The following is a 16779-nucleotide window of genomic DNA, read 5'->3' as shown; positions in this document are numbered from 1 at the left end:
GCACAGCTTAGATATCTGAGTGGTGAGGTCTTTTCCCTTGTGTATAAGCTGACTTTCTATAAAAATAATTCCTTCTTTCAATTAGATGATAACTTGAGAAATTAATCTCAATACCATCTTTTAAAGACTGTAAGCAGAGGAAACGAAGAGTAGTTGTGACATTAACAATAATCTTAATGTTTTGCTTGGATATTAAATATTTTAATCTCTCTCAGCTTAATTAGTTGATTAAGATGCACTTCACATCAGAATCACTGAAAAGTTTTAGTGAGGGGATAGTAGTAAAACTAAAAAGAATTGAAGTTTGAGGCTTCTGAAGACTGAAGGCAAGGAATGCTGCAACTTCACTGTTTCTAATTCCTTATGTAAAAGGTCTACTGCTTTTTGGACAGATGCAAAACCACATGAAAGCCAAAGGTGGGGAGGAGTCCTGCCAAAAAAAAAAAAAAAAACTGAACAGAATTTTTAATCATTGATTAATAGGTGGTGGTAGTGTCATTGGTAATCTCAAGATACCCGGAGTGAAGCAAGAAAGATGAAATGTGTAACCAGAGCTGAGGTGATAAAACCCCCACAATCTTGTTCTAAAGATACTTCCAGATGTTTGTTTTCCAGTTTAAGTTGCATCTCCTCACAGAACATGATTTTAATCCCCCACTCCCAGTGGTGTACGAAATCTACCTTGAATAGGGAGCAATATTTTGTCCTTATAATGTCAGCAGCTGTCTTCTAACATGTAACCATTTAAAAAAAAAGGGAAGAGAAAGAGCTGCAGATACACAAACAACAAATAGAGTGTGGCCATTGGTCAACCCATTAGATAGCCATAATGCTCACAGCTGGAGGGGTTTTGGAGATAGCATTTGATATCATCATTATTAGCCTTCAAATAATGCAATATTTATTACAGTAAGGGAAGAAAAGAGTATTTTTAGCTGCATCTTGAGTAACTTATCTCCATGGCAACCTCTTACTTGCCTGCACTGTTGCTGCTCTATAGAATGTTGTCACATTAATAATAAATGGAACACATCTCACACATTTGGCTGCTCATTGGCTTCCAGCCACATATTTCTCTTGTTCTCTTGGTTTGTGAAGCTTAGGGTCCATAAGCAAATTTCATTTATTTTGTTTCGTAGAGAAAATTGCCTTGGATTTTATTAAAGCACTTGGGAGGTTTCAAAAATGTATGCACTGTGGTTGTTGGGTTGGCTTTTTTTTTTTGTTTGCTTTTGTTTCTAGTTCTGCTTTCAAATGGCAAGGAAATCCATGAACAAATACAATTGGAAAAGCTAGAAACCTACAAGCTTTGAAGTAATTTTATAGGACTTAGATTTGTATGGATAAGAATACATTTTTCAAGAAATGGCTTCTGAGGAAACACTGTGACATGATTTTGAATAACCTAAAGCAAGCAGGTCTCCAAGTGAGACCCTGGACTGATCATTTCCATATGAAAACAGCAGCTGCAAGCAGTCAGCCCTCACTTTATTGTCTAAAAGTATGGTTTTCAAATGTTTGTTATAAAAGGTGAAAGTAGACAAGAGAGCATTAGTTTTCAGCATAGTTTTCCTGTATGTTCTAACACTACTGAGCAATATGGTGCAACTGGCTTTTAAGTTAGTATTTTAAGGCTTAAATACTGCCTGCTTAGCAAGAGAAACCCTTTGGTGCCTTTTGAAACAGCACTACACAAATACTTACAAAATATTGTATATTTGTATCCGGGGGATTTAATGTCCCCTATTTTTTTGGGGGGGGGGATGGTGTTCATTTTCTCTCTTCTCAACCCTTATTTCCAAATCTGCAAAAAAGGAAGAGGAGAAAAATAAAAATTGTGTTTGTATTTTCTTGATTGGCTGTGATCTTCCTGCAGTCTACCCTCTGTTTATTTAACATCTCAAATGAAGCATGTGTGCCCAAAGGAATAAATCCCACAAGCATCTTTATTTATGAAATACCTGTTATATTTTAGTTTACATAATAACACGTTGCCAGTGAAAACTGACTGGTCTAGGATCATGTATTTAGAGCTGTAATTTCCAACTATCCTCCTTTCCAACTCCAAAACTTAAGAAAAGCAGCCAGTTCTTTCACTTGCTTGTTCAGCTTTTCAAAACAAATTTTCTGCTGTAAGCTCATAAAAGAAAATAGCATTGAAATAAAACAACCCACATAATTTAACAGTTATTAGGTTCTCTTATGGGAATTTCAGTCACAGGAATGATGTTGCTAGCCTCAGAATTTATAAGGGAAAGAATGATTCGTGTGTGTTCTCCAGCACTACCCAAGAACTGAGAATTTCCAAAAGCCTGGTCCAAAATATTTAATACCAGTCCTTGGGAACACTGTGACTGAGTCCTGAGTTTTGAGTCAGTGTTTCACTTCATGGTGAAAAGTTTTTTACCCCAGAAGATTTTGGGGTGGTGTTTTGTTTTGTTTTTTTCTGTAAAGCATTACAAATTAGCAGCATTATCTTTATCTAAATACACATGCAGAGTGAGTTTATTCAAGGAAAATAAGCAGTAGCATTTTCTTTAAAGGACATTAACCAGCCCAGAAACTCAAAGTCAGTAAATAATCTGTTGTTACTACTATTTTTATTTTTACTGGAAGTAATAACTAATTTGAGACGAGTTGTATTGAGCTGGTGGCTTCTTGGCAGTACTAAATAGAAAAGTAGGTGAGAAAGGAAAAGCCTTGCAGAAGGTCAACCTCTCCAAAGCAGCTGAAATCCAGACTTGTGAGTTGCTACATTTTGAAATTTTCTGAAGTGCTATGAAAATTAAATTTATATAATAGCTATTAAGGTAATTACACTTGAATTCATGGTTCATTGTGCTTGAGACAAACCTACAGTCAAGAAAGAAAAGGTTGCTTTAATTATATGTAAGGGATAGACTTCAAAATGGGCCTGTGATCCCCTAACCTGGGCTTTAGTGAATAGGAGAAAAAAAAGGTGGCAACTGCTGTGCTAAGGTCTGTGTTAGTTATTCTTAATGGGAAGAACAGGGATTTTAAGGAAAACTGATCTGCTGCTGAGGTCTCAGCTTGTGTGCACTTCCTGGTGCAGGCTGCATGTCCAGCTCACTGCTGCTGCTCTCAGCTTCTGTGGATGCACATCCTTTCTTCTTGGTGTGGAACTGGCTGTAGTGACTGCACAGCACTGTCAGCAAAAAAATGTAGGTGGCTTATTTTGACTCCCATGTGAAATATTCTGCATCCAACTCCACCTTTCCACAGAACCCGAGGTGGTTAAAGAACTCGGAGTGTAGCTGTTCCTCTCCTTGATGATGCTGTGTATTTCCCTGATCAGACTTTCTGCTTCTTTGCTTTTGTTTTCTGGTCTCTAAAGTGTGAGTTACCTAAAAATACTGATGGGAAGTCAAAACCCCAGTGTTAGCACAGAAGCTATAAAGCTGAGGTTAGTGCACCCTTTATGTCAAGCAAGTCCACAATAGTTTGTGTAATAGTGCAAGTCTGGTGAAAAAATATCACAGGCTCTTCCACAACCATGCATTCCCATCCTTTCTTGCCACAGTGCAAGCTAAACCCTGAAGACCACCCTCAGACTTTTGCTGTTTCCAGGGCCTGAGTCTGTCTCTTACTGCTTCAGGACTTAGTTGAGAGCAAGATCTGAATGAACAGCATCTTTATTTTAACACTATTACACTAAATGTGTTTTCCCACTGGCTGAAGGGCACAATTTTTACTCTTTTAAATTTTTCTTTTGGGATTACTTTTAATCAGATGTCTAATGAGCTACTTCAGATTCAGAAGGGACAGACAGCTCTGTTCAAATGTCATCAATTTGGAAACTTGGGGAGGGTTCCAAGCTTAACTTTGAGATCTCCCATTTTCCTCTGCCATCTTCCAGCACAAACCCAATCCCTGTAGAAGCAGGCAGCAAAACCAGAACCAGTCCAAGAGACACACACATGTTCTTTGTGATGAGATAAGGCATCCTCCACCTTTTCACAACTTTATTTATTTTTCACCTGCTTGTTTTCTGTACACCTGTCCATGGCTGGCACTGCTCTTGGCTTCAGTATGGATGACTCTGTGTCCAAGCCAGATTTGTTGTTATTTCACATAATTAAAACTCTTTCCTGTACTCAGCAAAATGGAGCAAAATAAAGAGGCCAGGTGTGCCATGTTTATCAGCCTTTCTACTGTGTGATAGTAATTTTTGCTGTAAATAAGTAGTTTAGCAGACTGTAATAACAACCCTTGGCTAGCAAGCCCCAGGTAAGAACCAGAAGACACTCCAGTCCTCCAGCCACTGTGGACTGAGATGAAGTTTGTGGCCTAAGTGTTAAAGTAGCTGGAATACTGAGAGCTGAGGAGTACACAGAGATCAGCATGATGCTCTCAGAAAGGTTTGCACTGGAGTAACTTGGCATTAATAGGTGGGTCCAGGCAGAGTCAGGTGGGATCAGGTTCAAGCTGTGTTTAAAAAGTAACAACAAAAACTAGAAAGCATCAAATAATTACAAAAAAAAAAAAAAAAAAAAGACCAACAAAACACCACCTCAAACAGCAGAAACAGCCCCCTCCCAAGAAAAACAACCACACCCCACCATACCCTCAATGTTTGCATCTGCATAAGACAACAAAGGGGATTTTTTTTCCTGTATGATGCCTGTGCATTTGCACTAAATGGATCATTCCAATATCTCATCTTGCTCCCTCCCTCTCCATGTATTGTGAACTGTCTCTGTACATGTATTAGGTATATTACACTTCATAAAAATATATAAGTAGTGATTATGAGTTGATTCATGGTCAATTCATGTTTTAATGAAGAGTTGCAAATCCATATAAATATGGATTTTGAATATTTTATTGACTTCTCATACCTAGTGATTTATCTGGAGTTTTTCAGATTAGAAGGGCTGTTACATGCACAACAGCTTTGAACACAAATATGTGACAGCTACAAGTGTGTACCTTGACAGATGAAAACAGGTTCATCTGGAATGTCTTAGCAGTGAGAATGAGTTGTCATGTCCTAGTGACAGTATAAATCTGCACTGTCTGAGCTACTTGTTTAGGGTATGAGCTAGGAAAAGCACTTAGCTACACAATTAACTTCAAGGATGTGGGACTATTCATATTACTGAAATGATACTTCTGCTACTTGCTGTGATTAGCATCCTCTCTTTGACTGGACATTGAAATTCTGTGTAAGTCAGGGATAGTTACACAGATGCCAAAGGAGTGAATCAGTGCTTTTCTGCAGCAATTCAGCCAGACACTGTGGCAAAACAGAGTTGTGGGGCTTCAATCTTAATTTATTCCAAATGTTTGTTTCCTCCTTGTGGTAAGGTTACTTCTTTTCATTATTTCTGTTTGATTTGCTGTAGCCTTTCAAACAGATTCTCTGCCTGAACTTATTTCCTCAACTTGAACTTGAGCTATGAGCATTTATCTTACCTGTTTTGTCTAATGTTGCCTTGGTTCAAATTTTTCTACCTCCTCTGACATATTCACTGCAAAGAATTAATTGCTGGTGGGAGTGTTCCCCATCAGGGTCTCTTCTCTAAGTAGTGGAGGTGGAAAAACACCTCAGAGGAATCTCACCTCTTATCTCTTATCTTTTTCATGATGTAATGAGTCTTCCTGGGGAGCAGTGTGCACATTGATACTCACTTCTATCTGTGGTGACTTTATTGAGAATTTAGGTGTCTTGTTCTTAGATCAGTAGTAAAATTTAATATCTAGACATCACCACAAGCTCAGTGAGGTCAGTTTTCTCCATTGGTACATTTGCTGTTTCAGATTTGACCTTCCCTCTTCAGAGCCCCACATGTGTCACTGAGGATACAACAGCACAGAAGCAATTAAAAGAACAAATATGGAATAATTGGACAACTTCATTTGTAACCCTTTAAGAACACAATTTAAGCAAGTATGACATGCAGTCAGAGAACCTCTAAGGATAAACATTCATAGGCTATTTCCCTGGTTACATCTTTATCACATAGATACTAGAAAAGTAAATCCCTACTTAAACTTAAATTCAGGAAGCTGTGTTTATCTCCTGCTTTTGCTTAGTCCTTGCATTGCACAGCTTTGTTATGACTGCTATTTTATTGAGTTCCACCACACAAGAATTTTTATGAATGGGAGTTTTCTGCTCATCATCTGAATCGAGTGGCCTCAACAGATGACAAAATTCTAACAGTGCTGTGCCCGATGCACTCAGCCATGTGCGTGCTCTCCACACCATTCCTGCTCCTTATGTCACCTCCTGCTTTCACACTGCAGCCCTCAGGAGGCTGAGGGTGGCTACAGATTTCTCAAACACACTTCCCAGGCTGTCAAAGGGGAATACAGCTGTGGCTTGTTGGTTAAGTACTCCAAGAAAGACCTTTGGCTGTTTTTTCAGATGACTGTATAATTAAAACCACATCAGTAAAAGGAGGTCAGATCTATCTTTCAGCCATGTTTTATTATGCTGGAATGGGTTTGGGTTATCATCCCTGTGGATGCAACACCCAGTTGCTGGTTATTGATCTGGCATTGGTCCATAGCAAATCACAACCTACTTCTTGGCATCATCATCTCTGGCAGCAGTGGCATTTGTATGTCTGTTCTTTTTCTTTTGTCCTTGGGAAGTTGAAAAGAAGTTAAAAGTATTTTCTCCCATTTCTAAATCAATCCAGCAAATGCTCTGTTTTTATCACTCCCAGTTAGAAAAGGCACAGGTGTGGTCACCAGAACCTGAAGTGCCAAGTCTAGAATGCCCTCTCTTGGGGTAAATGACAGAGGGTGCAAAATTCTTCCCCATTTCATTTATGGTTTATTGCAACTGGGAGCTTATGGCCAAGGTTTTCAAAAGTATTTAGTGTTTTCAGAGGCTGTAAATTGACAAAGCTTGTAAACAGCTCAGCTCCACAAATCTCCTAAAACCCTTCACTGTCAAGGTTTCAAACCCTTTCACTATCACTATCTCACTGCATACCAAATGCAGCCAAAATACTGAACTGTTGGTATTCTCTGTGTTTTCCAGACTCAATTGTTAGCACAGTTACAACACCCCACTTTTGTGGAAGTAGCAGCTTGCATAAACTTTCTAAAAAATTCAGTGTAGAGAACTCCACACGGATGCAGTATTTGATTTCTGATGTGGGCTGTTTGATCATATTATTCTGGAAGTAGTTCCATGGGTGGTGTGGTAGGAGGAAGTTTGGAAAGAAAAGAGCTGAGAGTTTTCACTAATCTATTTATAGTATTCATTAACTGATTTTATCCTTGTGCTTACCCTCCCATTAAAATCCATTTGAAGCTAGAGTGCTCTTGTCTATTAAGCTACTCACCAAGGCTTTTAAATTACTTTGATAGTTTAAGAGAAAAATTACTCTTATTTCTTAGTGTGCCTTATTGTGATGAAATTTAGCATTCACTTCTCCTCAGTCTGTAATATTTTTTCTAGTTTTGCACAGGTTCTGGAGTAACGTGGAATAAGACAAGGATGTTAAAATCAAATTTAGTGTATGCTATCAATCTCAAGTGATTTTTGGCACTCTTAACAAACCACCCAGTTTTAGTTTGCATCCTGCCCAGCGTGCAAGTTTGTTGTTGTTATATAAAGACAGCTGAAATAAAAGCACACAGGTGGAGATGAACAAGTAGTATAAATTGCACAAAATGGATGTCAAATGTTGGATATGCATCTGCTCTCTGCCTTTGTGCATACAGGAACAGAATTGGCAGGTCGTGGTGCTCTGCCCTCTCCTTCCCAAGCTCCTGTGGCCCTGCTGCTGAATTGCAGCACTCTGGTGGATGCCCCAGCACAGAAGAATGGGATCTCATCCCTCCTGCTGGGGATTCCAGCTGGCTGCAGGTTGTCCTGATGGTGCATGCAGTTTGACTTCAGTGCTGCCTCTTGGTCTGCCTGCAACAAAATTCCTGTTCCACTTCACAGCTGAATTTGAGTTGGAAAAGTACCTTCGATGTCCTTTAATGAAATATCTTTTTATGAAGATATCAAGGGAAAGAAGTAGGTATAAGCACTTTTCATGATGGCATAAATTCAGACCTTATTCGTGCTTCATTGGATTTACTCTGCAAGTTCAGCATAAAGCTGTCTAGAAGAATATGTACCTTTAGCAAACTGATAATATTCAACAACTAGATAATAGCAGTGGTGACATTTGTGAAGCCTGAGAGACTTGGGCCTTTTTGCTTTGACATTAATACAAATGAGACATCTCTATTTCTTAGGCAGTAGTGGTTCAATGACCTTTTTCTTCTTTCTCAGACTTCTGTTATTTTTCCATGCTCTTTTTGGCCATTGTAAGAAAACAGCCAAATACTTCACTTTTCTCCTGTATTCTCCTTCTTGCCTTTAAAAGTCGCCCCCTTTTAAATAGCTGTCAAAAAGGGCTTCTCCATAGACCTTTAACTTGGGCTGCTAAACATTTTTGCTAATTGAGGGTTGGTTTCTGATTGGGGCTGACCAGAGAAGTAGCAGTGGCCTCTGGAAGTGATGGAGTTGGAGTAGTTATTTATCCCTGCCTTGCAAAACTCAGTATACAGCACTGCACTGCTAATGGAAGTCAGCAGAACTGGCCTCAGACTTCTCTGCAAACTTTCCCTTAATCTGGGAGCATTCCTATCCGCTGCAAAAAGCTATTTATATTTCATTTTTCACTATAAAGGTAGAAGACAGACAGCAGTGCACTACTATTCTGTAGTAATTGATCTTTCTCAAAGCACTTAGGCTTTTTCTGAAGATCTATCATGTGACTCTTTCCCTTGTTATTGCTCCAGGTACCTCTTGCTGTTGTTTTCAGAGAAGTGGGGCTCAAGGTATCATGTTTTTGACCACAGAACTACCTTTATTCTGCATTTATTCACATACTCAATGTAATATTAATGGAAGTACCCTTCTGGCAGGGTGAGCCACATTAGCAGTAAGTGTATAATTGACTTCTGTACAGAGGCTGAGGGAACAAAGGGAACCTGGAGATGAAGAGCCCTGTGCCTACCTGCCAGGGCAGTGCAGTTGTGCTCTGCTCCTGCCTCTGATGGTTGCTTACACCCTGTGTAGCTCTCACTTGAGGGCTGTTTGGGCAACAGGAGTGTGCAGCTGTATCTTGTGCTGTTAAGCAGCACACCTGCATATCTACTTTAAAATAAAATTTAAAAAAAAGGCAAGGGAGGGAACTGTAGTCTTCAGTATTGCAGGTGTTCACAAGATGAGTCCTGGAGGTAGGGAATGGACAAAAAGAGGGGAATGCTGACAGCTCAGTGTGTTGCAACCAGTGTCAGATGCTAGTATTGACAAAGGACTGTGAAATCCAGACTAAAACATTTTTATGTGTAGTCATCTTTATTTATTGAGGGGAAAATGTTTCTTGGTTTTCCTTACTATGAGAAAGAAACTTTTAAAGCTATTTGTAAAGCAGCTCAAGAAAGCAGTGTATGAATACAGTGAATCCAAAAGGCTGGTTTTGACACTTCTAAGCAGGCAGCTCTCTATTGTTCAGATTTTAAAGATTTAAATGACTTGGGCTTCCTAACATTAAATGTACATTATGATCTCTCATATTACAAATCAAAAGGCAGAAGGGAAAAATACAACTTCTACATAATACTGTTCATCATGACAAATGATCTGCATCAGAGAACATAGCATCCTGGCAAAGCTTCAAGATTACCCAGAGGAGAGGCAGTGGACAGGCTGCTGAGCCAAAGTAATTTCAGAAAGAACTCCACACACTTTTTATCCCTAACGTGGAGCAGAACAGCTCTGAAACCCTCTAGCTCGGTCACTTTGTGCAGTTGTTTCTCACCCTCCCTGACAATCTCATGTTTCTCAGGGTGGGAAGGATTTCTGTGCAAGTCTAAACAGCCTGGTTTAGAGCTTCTCTGTCAGAGATTATTTCTTTTTACCAGGGGCATGAGGTGGGTGCTGTAACACCCTGTTGCTGGCTCTCCCAGCAAGCACAGGTATCTACTGGAGTAATGGACAAGTTTGGTGGAGAACAGAGCTGGTGGCCACCAGCCTGACAAATCAATGTGCCACATGGGGCTCAGAGGAGCTGACTCAGTGCAGAACAGGAATCACCTGGTTTCTTTTTTTCAGAACAGCAGTGAAGTGGTGAACTCCTCACACCTTCAGGCTCCAGCATCCCTTACCTCCCCAAACTGCTTCCAAAGACCTGCACTGGATCACCTCGTAGCAGCAGAAGGAAAAGCTTCATTCCCATTAAGCATTCCTTTATACAAAACTCAGATAATACTGGGTCTGAACTTCTGACTCAAAATTGAGAAAATGAAAACAATTTGTTTTCATTAACCCGAAATATAATCCTCAATAAGTGTTCTTGCTTAATTTGGTCAGAGAACTCAGACTTTCGTATATTAAATCCATTTGTTCAGTAATATTAGCACTAAATGATGCAACTTATCTGCTGGAATAGTGAAAACTAGAAATCTTGTTTATGTAAGTGTAATACGCATGGAACAATCAATGTAATTTATTCAAATTACACATATTTTACTTGTTGGTAACAGAATTAGGCATTATACTGAGGGCCACAGAGGAAATCCTCATGTTCTTAAATTACTGCCTGTCCAAGCAACAGACACAGCATCTGAACAAACTAGTGGTGCATTAACAGATGCCAAAATTGAGCCCTAAGTGTATTAAAACTAACTCCTTGTTGATACACATTGTCAAGGCATGAAAGTCCACATCTGACCAGAAAGGAAAAGCTCAGGTTTTAAACACAAACAAATGAAATAAACCCCACCAAACCTACCACCACCCTACCCCTGTTAACTCTTAATTTGGATGCCTGAAACAGGAGCTGTATTTTGTGATGGAGGTTTGTGGTTTACTGTGTAGGAGGACACATATTTTAGGTTTCCTTGCAACACAAGTCCCTAGCAGCTGTTGCTTGAAAAGCAAGGCTGGACTTAAATTTGGATGTACTCTAAAAGGTCATAGTGGGCAAGGGGAAGATTAGTGGTGACATCTTTTGTCACATAGACTGCACATCAGGTTGCCTTGTTTTGTTCTAGTTTAACATCTTCTCTCCTGACAAAAGTTAGATTTACAATTGGAACCTTTTTGTCACTTCTGGCATGTTTTCTTACACCAAAGCTTGTGGTCACAGCCCCTGGTTCCTCCAAACTACAGTGATGGGCTGAAATCTGCTGTTCTTTTCCACTTGTAGCCCCCTGTTCTCATGAAACATCTCTAAGGTTTGAGAGATCTGGAGCTATCAAGCTGTAAGTTGTTTTTTAGGAATCTCTGCCAGTGGAAGCCCAACTTTCTGAAAAGTCCTTCAAGCAATCTCCTCAGGCAGTGGTTCACTCCTCTTGCTTTTAGTGTTTAACTTGATGTTGGGAATCCTCTACTGCACCTGAATTGTTACCAGGCTTCTTTGGTGTAGAAACAGAGATTATATCCCCCTTTGAGCTACACTGCAGTTGCTGTGGAGGTAGAGTTCTCTCTTTCATTTTCATGTCTTCACCAAATTAAACAATTGAGTACATTTAGATTTTTCTTGGGTACAAAGAGTAGTGACAGCAATTTGAGATTTCAACTCTGGATTGTCTTTGGTCATTTGAAAATGCAGGATCCAAAACTAGATACAAATAGTTCAGATTTCATCAATGTTTTTGTGTCCCCCTAGGGCCAACATGGGCAACTTGTCCTTTTCAGAATGCTGGCTTGCTCAGTTTACATTCAGAGAGTTCACATGGATCCTTTTCTACAATACCTGGTCAGTTGCTTCCAAGTCTGTGTTTTTGTAGGAGTTGATTCTTGTCTCCTTAGAGCAGCTCGTGTCACATCATGGAGTTGTGGCTTTCTTTCTTTCAAAGTTGTTCTTGTTTCCAGTTAACTTAGGTGTTCCTCTCCTTGGTAGTGTTTGTAACTGAGGAAATGTTCCAAGCACTGTGTATGTGCAAGTAAAAAAAAAAAAAAATTAAATACCTGGAGAATTTTATCTACTTAACTGGGAACAAAGGATTGTTATGACATTCCCATAGTCTTAGCACATCATATGACAAAAAAAATAGGGTATGATTCTGACCAGCTTCAGTTTTCATAGGGGAAGTATTCAGGATATTATTTTTTTCTAGGTAAACTACTTGTATCTCTCGCTTAACAAATCTAATGTCATCCTTAACTCTTTCAATTCTCATTCCTTCACACTCAGATCTCAAGCAGTTTATTTTAATATACCACTAAACATCATGGTTTTCAGGGAACCACTGTAAATTTGAGGTTATTCTTGATATTAGAGATCTGGGAGATGACAGGCTTCATATTTACATTTCAGATTGCATCCTCTCCTGGGTACTTTTAATGTTAACCTTATGACTATAACTTATTTTTTTGTGTGAAATCTGAAGCCTCTTCAGCTTATTTGTATTTCACTGCAAACTGCAATTCACTCAGTTCATGGAGCACAAAAGGGGCCCTGTGTGACCTCATCTTGGTCCAGCTGGCACTGATTTAAAGCTGTGACATGATGACAATGCCTCAATTAGGTGTTTCTTTGAGATATTGGCCTTGCTTGAGGTGCAAGCCCACATGTCTAAAATCCAGAAATGTTTGCCCAGTTTCTGAAATGATGCAGTTCCTGGGAAAGTTGGGAAAAAGAGTAACATGAGCCTCTTACTGTACTGGAGAGAATAGTTGAAGCTATTTTTTCAGAGTGTTTTAATGAAAGGTGAATCTATAAAGATAATATCATACCCAGAGCAAGATCTAAGAGAGTTGGGGTCTCAAGTAGACAGAGAAGGTCCTGGTTCATCTCCTGGATTTTTCTGCTTTTCCTGTTTTCATGTTTGTGTTGGACAACACCAAGCCCTTGAAGTGTGCCTTGCAGAATAGGCAAGGAGATACCAAAACTTTCAATATTTTTGTCCCGTGCAGTGAGTGAAGAAAATGCGTTTCCACCCAGATTATCTGAGATGCTCCTCATACCTTCAGAACACAAATTCCATCTCTTTCCTTTACAGCTACTGATATAAAAGGTGTGCCATGGGAACTGAATGGATTGTAATTTCAGCAAACAATCAGCAGAGAGAAGCTTGGTAAACAAAAGAGGTTGTTGGTGGCAGGCAAGTGGAAAGCCTCATTAGGTCTGATTGTTATGGCACACAGTGAGAATGCTCATCATCCATGGGGTGATGATTTACTTAGTGTCTCCAGTACACATTAGATAGATTATGCAAGTACATTATTTCTTAGTGAAAGAACAGCTGTCATTAACAGCCAGTGAAATAGCTGAGCACATCTTCGTGCTGCAGAGAGGAAAAGCCAGCAACATTAAAATAATGCAGTTTCATCCCAAAGTGAATCATAATTACCACTGTTGAACACATGACCTTCACAGTACAAAACTTTGAGAACTCTTATCTTGATTTTGCAGCTACCAATAATGTGAAACAATGATAGAACTCAGTGACTTAAATTCCTGCTAATACACAAGGCTGAAGAAATTTAATAAAATTGTAGGGTTTGAGTTGGAAGGTAAAGGAGTAGGAATAAGGCTGCTGAGTCTGCTTCCCTGTGCTTCATCTTCAGTCTGCTTTCCATGCAAGTTCCAGAAATGGGATTTGGTGTCTGTACTGGCTTGGGGGATCTCTGCTTGAGGAGAAGAGAGCTGGTGTGAGCTGTTTGGGGTAGGGCAGTAGTTGGGCAACTTGCTCTGCCTGAGTCTTTTCTGCCTGCAGGACCCTGTCCAGGAGAAACATGAACTAAATGTGGTCAGAAGTGGTGCCAGGTCTGGGTGGTCTGAGACAGGAGCAGACATGGGCAATGTCAGAGAGCTGTCCTGCCCCTGCCAAGGGGTTGTCAAGTTTTATCTGCCTTTCAGCTGTAGCAGACAGGGGTTTGCACCCTCCCCAGCCTGCTGCCCTGGCTGAGGGGCAAGGGGAAGGGAAGATTGCTGCCCTCAGCAACTTCATCCCATGTCCCTTTTTATTTTCCCCTCTACATTTCCTTTTCAGAGCCCAAACGTGCAAGCTGCCACACTTGCCACTCTTCTGAGCCTATTAAAGGCAATCCTCCTCAGTCTTTTGAAACAACATCAAATTAAAGCTCTTTTTGCAGCCTGCAGACAAGCTAATATATATTTTATAGGTTCTGTATACGTGTGTGTGCTCATATCCATCAAAGTTGAAAGGAGCCCATTTGAATTAAAGGGGAATTAAAATCTATGAAGATCAAAAGAAAAAAAATAAACTTTTGTGTCTGGTTTTAATGGGAAGTTTTTAAAGAAATATCAATTTTTTTTAAGGTCTTTCAAGTATTTTCATACTTGCTGGCAGCTTATCTGTGAAGTCCAGCTCTAAGAATTGGTTCTGAAATTTACATACTCCTCATATTATCACAGCATCTGTTTGAAGATGCTGCAATTGTAATGAAACAATTGTTACAAATGACTCATCTACAATGTGTTGTCAACATGTTTTTCCTTTTCAGATTTGCTTGTAGATCACACAATCATTTCTAGCTGCAAGGGCCAATGAAAGAATTTCTCCAACTACCATAAATTAAATTGTAGGGCTGCATTTATGATTATTCATTTATTAGCCATCCCTCCACTAACCACACGATGTGGTGTTATGAATCATGCCACAGTGGAGCCATCTCATGTAGATGAGGCTGGATGAGCTTGACCACACTGGAAAAGATGCACACTGGACTTTATTCTCAGAGTGAAGATGCTGGATAGGGATTTTCAAAGAAATTCCCTTATTAGCAGCCAATCATCCCTGTTGGCTGAACAAACCTTAATTGGCACTTCCACAGGGCAACAGTTTCTTCTGCTTAGTTACTGGGTAAAATGTACTATTTTTATTGATTTGATTAATAATAGCAGTATCTGCAAGCAACTCAGAAAACACAGTTCCAGATCTCCACACAAAGGCCCAATCAGGTCAACATTATTGGCTTTTTAAAAAGTTCCCCAAGCTTTAGGTGGAGAAAATGCATACAACTAGGAAAGTACAGGGAAGTGAAGCCTATTAAAGAGTGAAAATAAAATTAGCAGTAGTCTGGAATAAAACTGTTGTAGAGGAGAATCTGCTTTTTCTTTAAGATGCTGTCTTGGTGAAGAAGGCACTGATAAATGGATTTATCCATTCTCCAAAAGCCACCAGTGGGTAAATGAGCTCAGAATCACTCTCTTTACATCTCCAACTTAAAAGCCACACTTGTGAGCAGACTGCTCTGGAGAAGTCTTGCCTAATTTGCTGCTAGTTACCACACTTCTGATGAGTTTAAAAAGCTGGCAGAGAGCTCAGGCTCCAGTGATGATCTACTGGTGGTTGAAGTGGGGATATCAGATTATGGTGATAAAATTACCACTGAGCTGGGAGAAAAGTACAAGTTGGATAAGGAAAAATTCCCCATTTTTTACTTGTTTCAGGATGGTTACTTTGACAATCCTCTACCTTACAGGGGTGAAATTAAGGCTGGGGCTATTCAGCACTGGCTGAAGACCAATGGCATCTATCTGGGGATGCCAGGCTGCCTGAAAGAGTATGGTATGCTGGCCAGCAAGTTTGTGAGCACCAGTGAGAAACCAGAGCTCCAGTCCCTCCTGAAGAAGGGGCAAGAGAGTTTAGTAAAAACAAAAGAAACCAAGAAAAAGTCAGATGAGCAATACTTGAAAACTATGAGCAAGATACTGGAGCAGGGAGAAGAGTTCCCTGTTAATGAAGTCGTCTGAATCACAAAACTGATTGAGAAGAACAAAATGAGTGATGGATAAAAGGAGGAGCTCCAGAAAAACCTCAATATCCTTGCTTCTTTCCTGAAGAAGAATAGTGAAAAAGTGAATAGTGAATAGTGAAAAAGATGAGCTCTAATCAGGGGGAGAACTTTGTACAAGCGGCACTGTCAAGGGTCCTAACCAGTTCTCCTTATGCAAGCAAACTTCCTGCTGTCTTCAAGAGAGCAGTTGCCATTCAGTAACAGTGTTAAAGTAAAACAAAAACAAACAAACAAACAAACAAAAAAACAAAACAAACAAAAAAAAAAAAGAGAGAGAGAGAAAAAAACCCCACACTAGATTGGCCTGAAGCACATTCCTGGTGGTTTTTATAGCTGTTCCCCAGCAAACAAATAATAATTCTATGACTGCAGAGTTAGGTGCTGAGGAGCAAACATTTCAAAGCCCCTTCCTCCTCTTTTTCCAGGCTCAGAGCTCCAAGCCTCTCATCCCTATCAAGATGGCTTTTTGGGTTGTGTGCTGTGCTTCATGATGCTCAGGTTGCTTCCTCCTTCCTCCAGGGAGTGTGCAGGGCTGCAGGATGTAGGGTGCATCCCTATGGACCAGGTCTCTTCCTTGCCCTGCTCCCTTTCTCCTCTGGGTGTGTAGTCCTGGCAGAAAAGGCTTCCAAGTTCCCAGAGATGATCCCAGCAGACTTAAAGCATGTCCATTCATCCCAAAGATGCACACTGGCCAAAGGCATTAAATAACCAAAAAAGGTTTAGTGGGTTTGTGTTCTTTTTTCCCAGTGATGTCACAGCTACTGATCTGCTCTGCCTTGGACTGTCATATTCTTCCAGTTAAGCAGCAAACTTTGATCTTTGCTTTGCCTCCTGGCTTTAGTAGCTTCCTGAGGGGTAAAAAAAAAATAAAACATTCTGCTTTTGAAAAGATTTCTCTGAACCCACACTCTTTAGGCAACGAAATAGAAATTCTTTATAAGGTAGCTACTGCTGAGGAGAAACTTGTATGTTGGTAGAGTTGCAGAAATGAATGCCTGCTTTTTCTGTTTCCTTTTCTATAGATG

The 16779-nt window shown here is 39.9% G+C and overlaps 1 pseudogene; it reads left to right on the top strand.

Annotated features, from left to right (window-relative positions):
- Positions 1-11661: 11661 nt before the first annotated feature.
- Positions 11662-15767, top strand: LOC139797309 (endoplasmic reticulum resident protein 29 pseudogene; annotated as a pseudogene).
- The last annotated feature ends 1012 nt before the right edge of the window (positions 15768-16779 follow it).

Source organism: Heliangelus exortis, chromosome 6 (genome assembly GCF_036169615.1).
Source record: "Heliangelus exortis chromosome 6, bHelExo1.hap1, whole genome shotgun sequence".
Lineage (NCBI taxonomy): Eukaryota > Metazoa > Chordata > Aves > Apodiformes > Trochilidae > Heliangelus > Heliangelus exortis.
The sequence above is the reverse complement of the archived record's forward strand: the minus strand, read 5'-3'. Positions and strand labels throughout refer to the sequence as shown.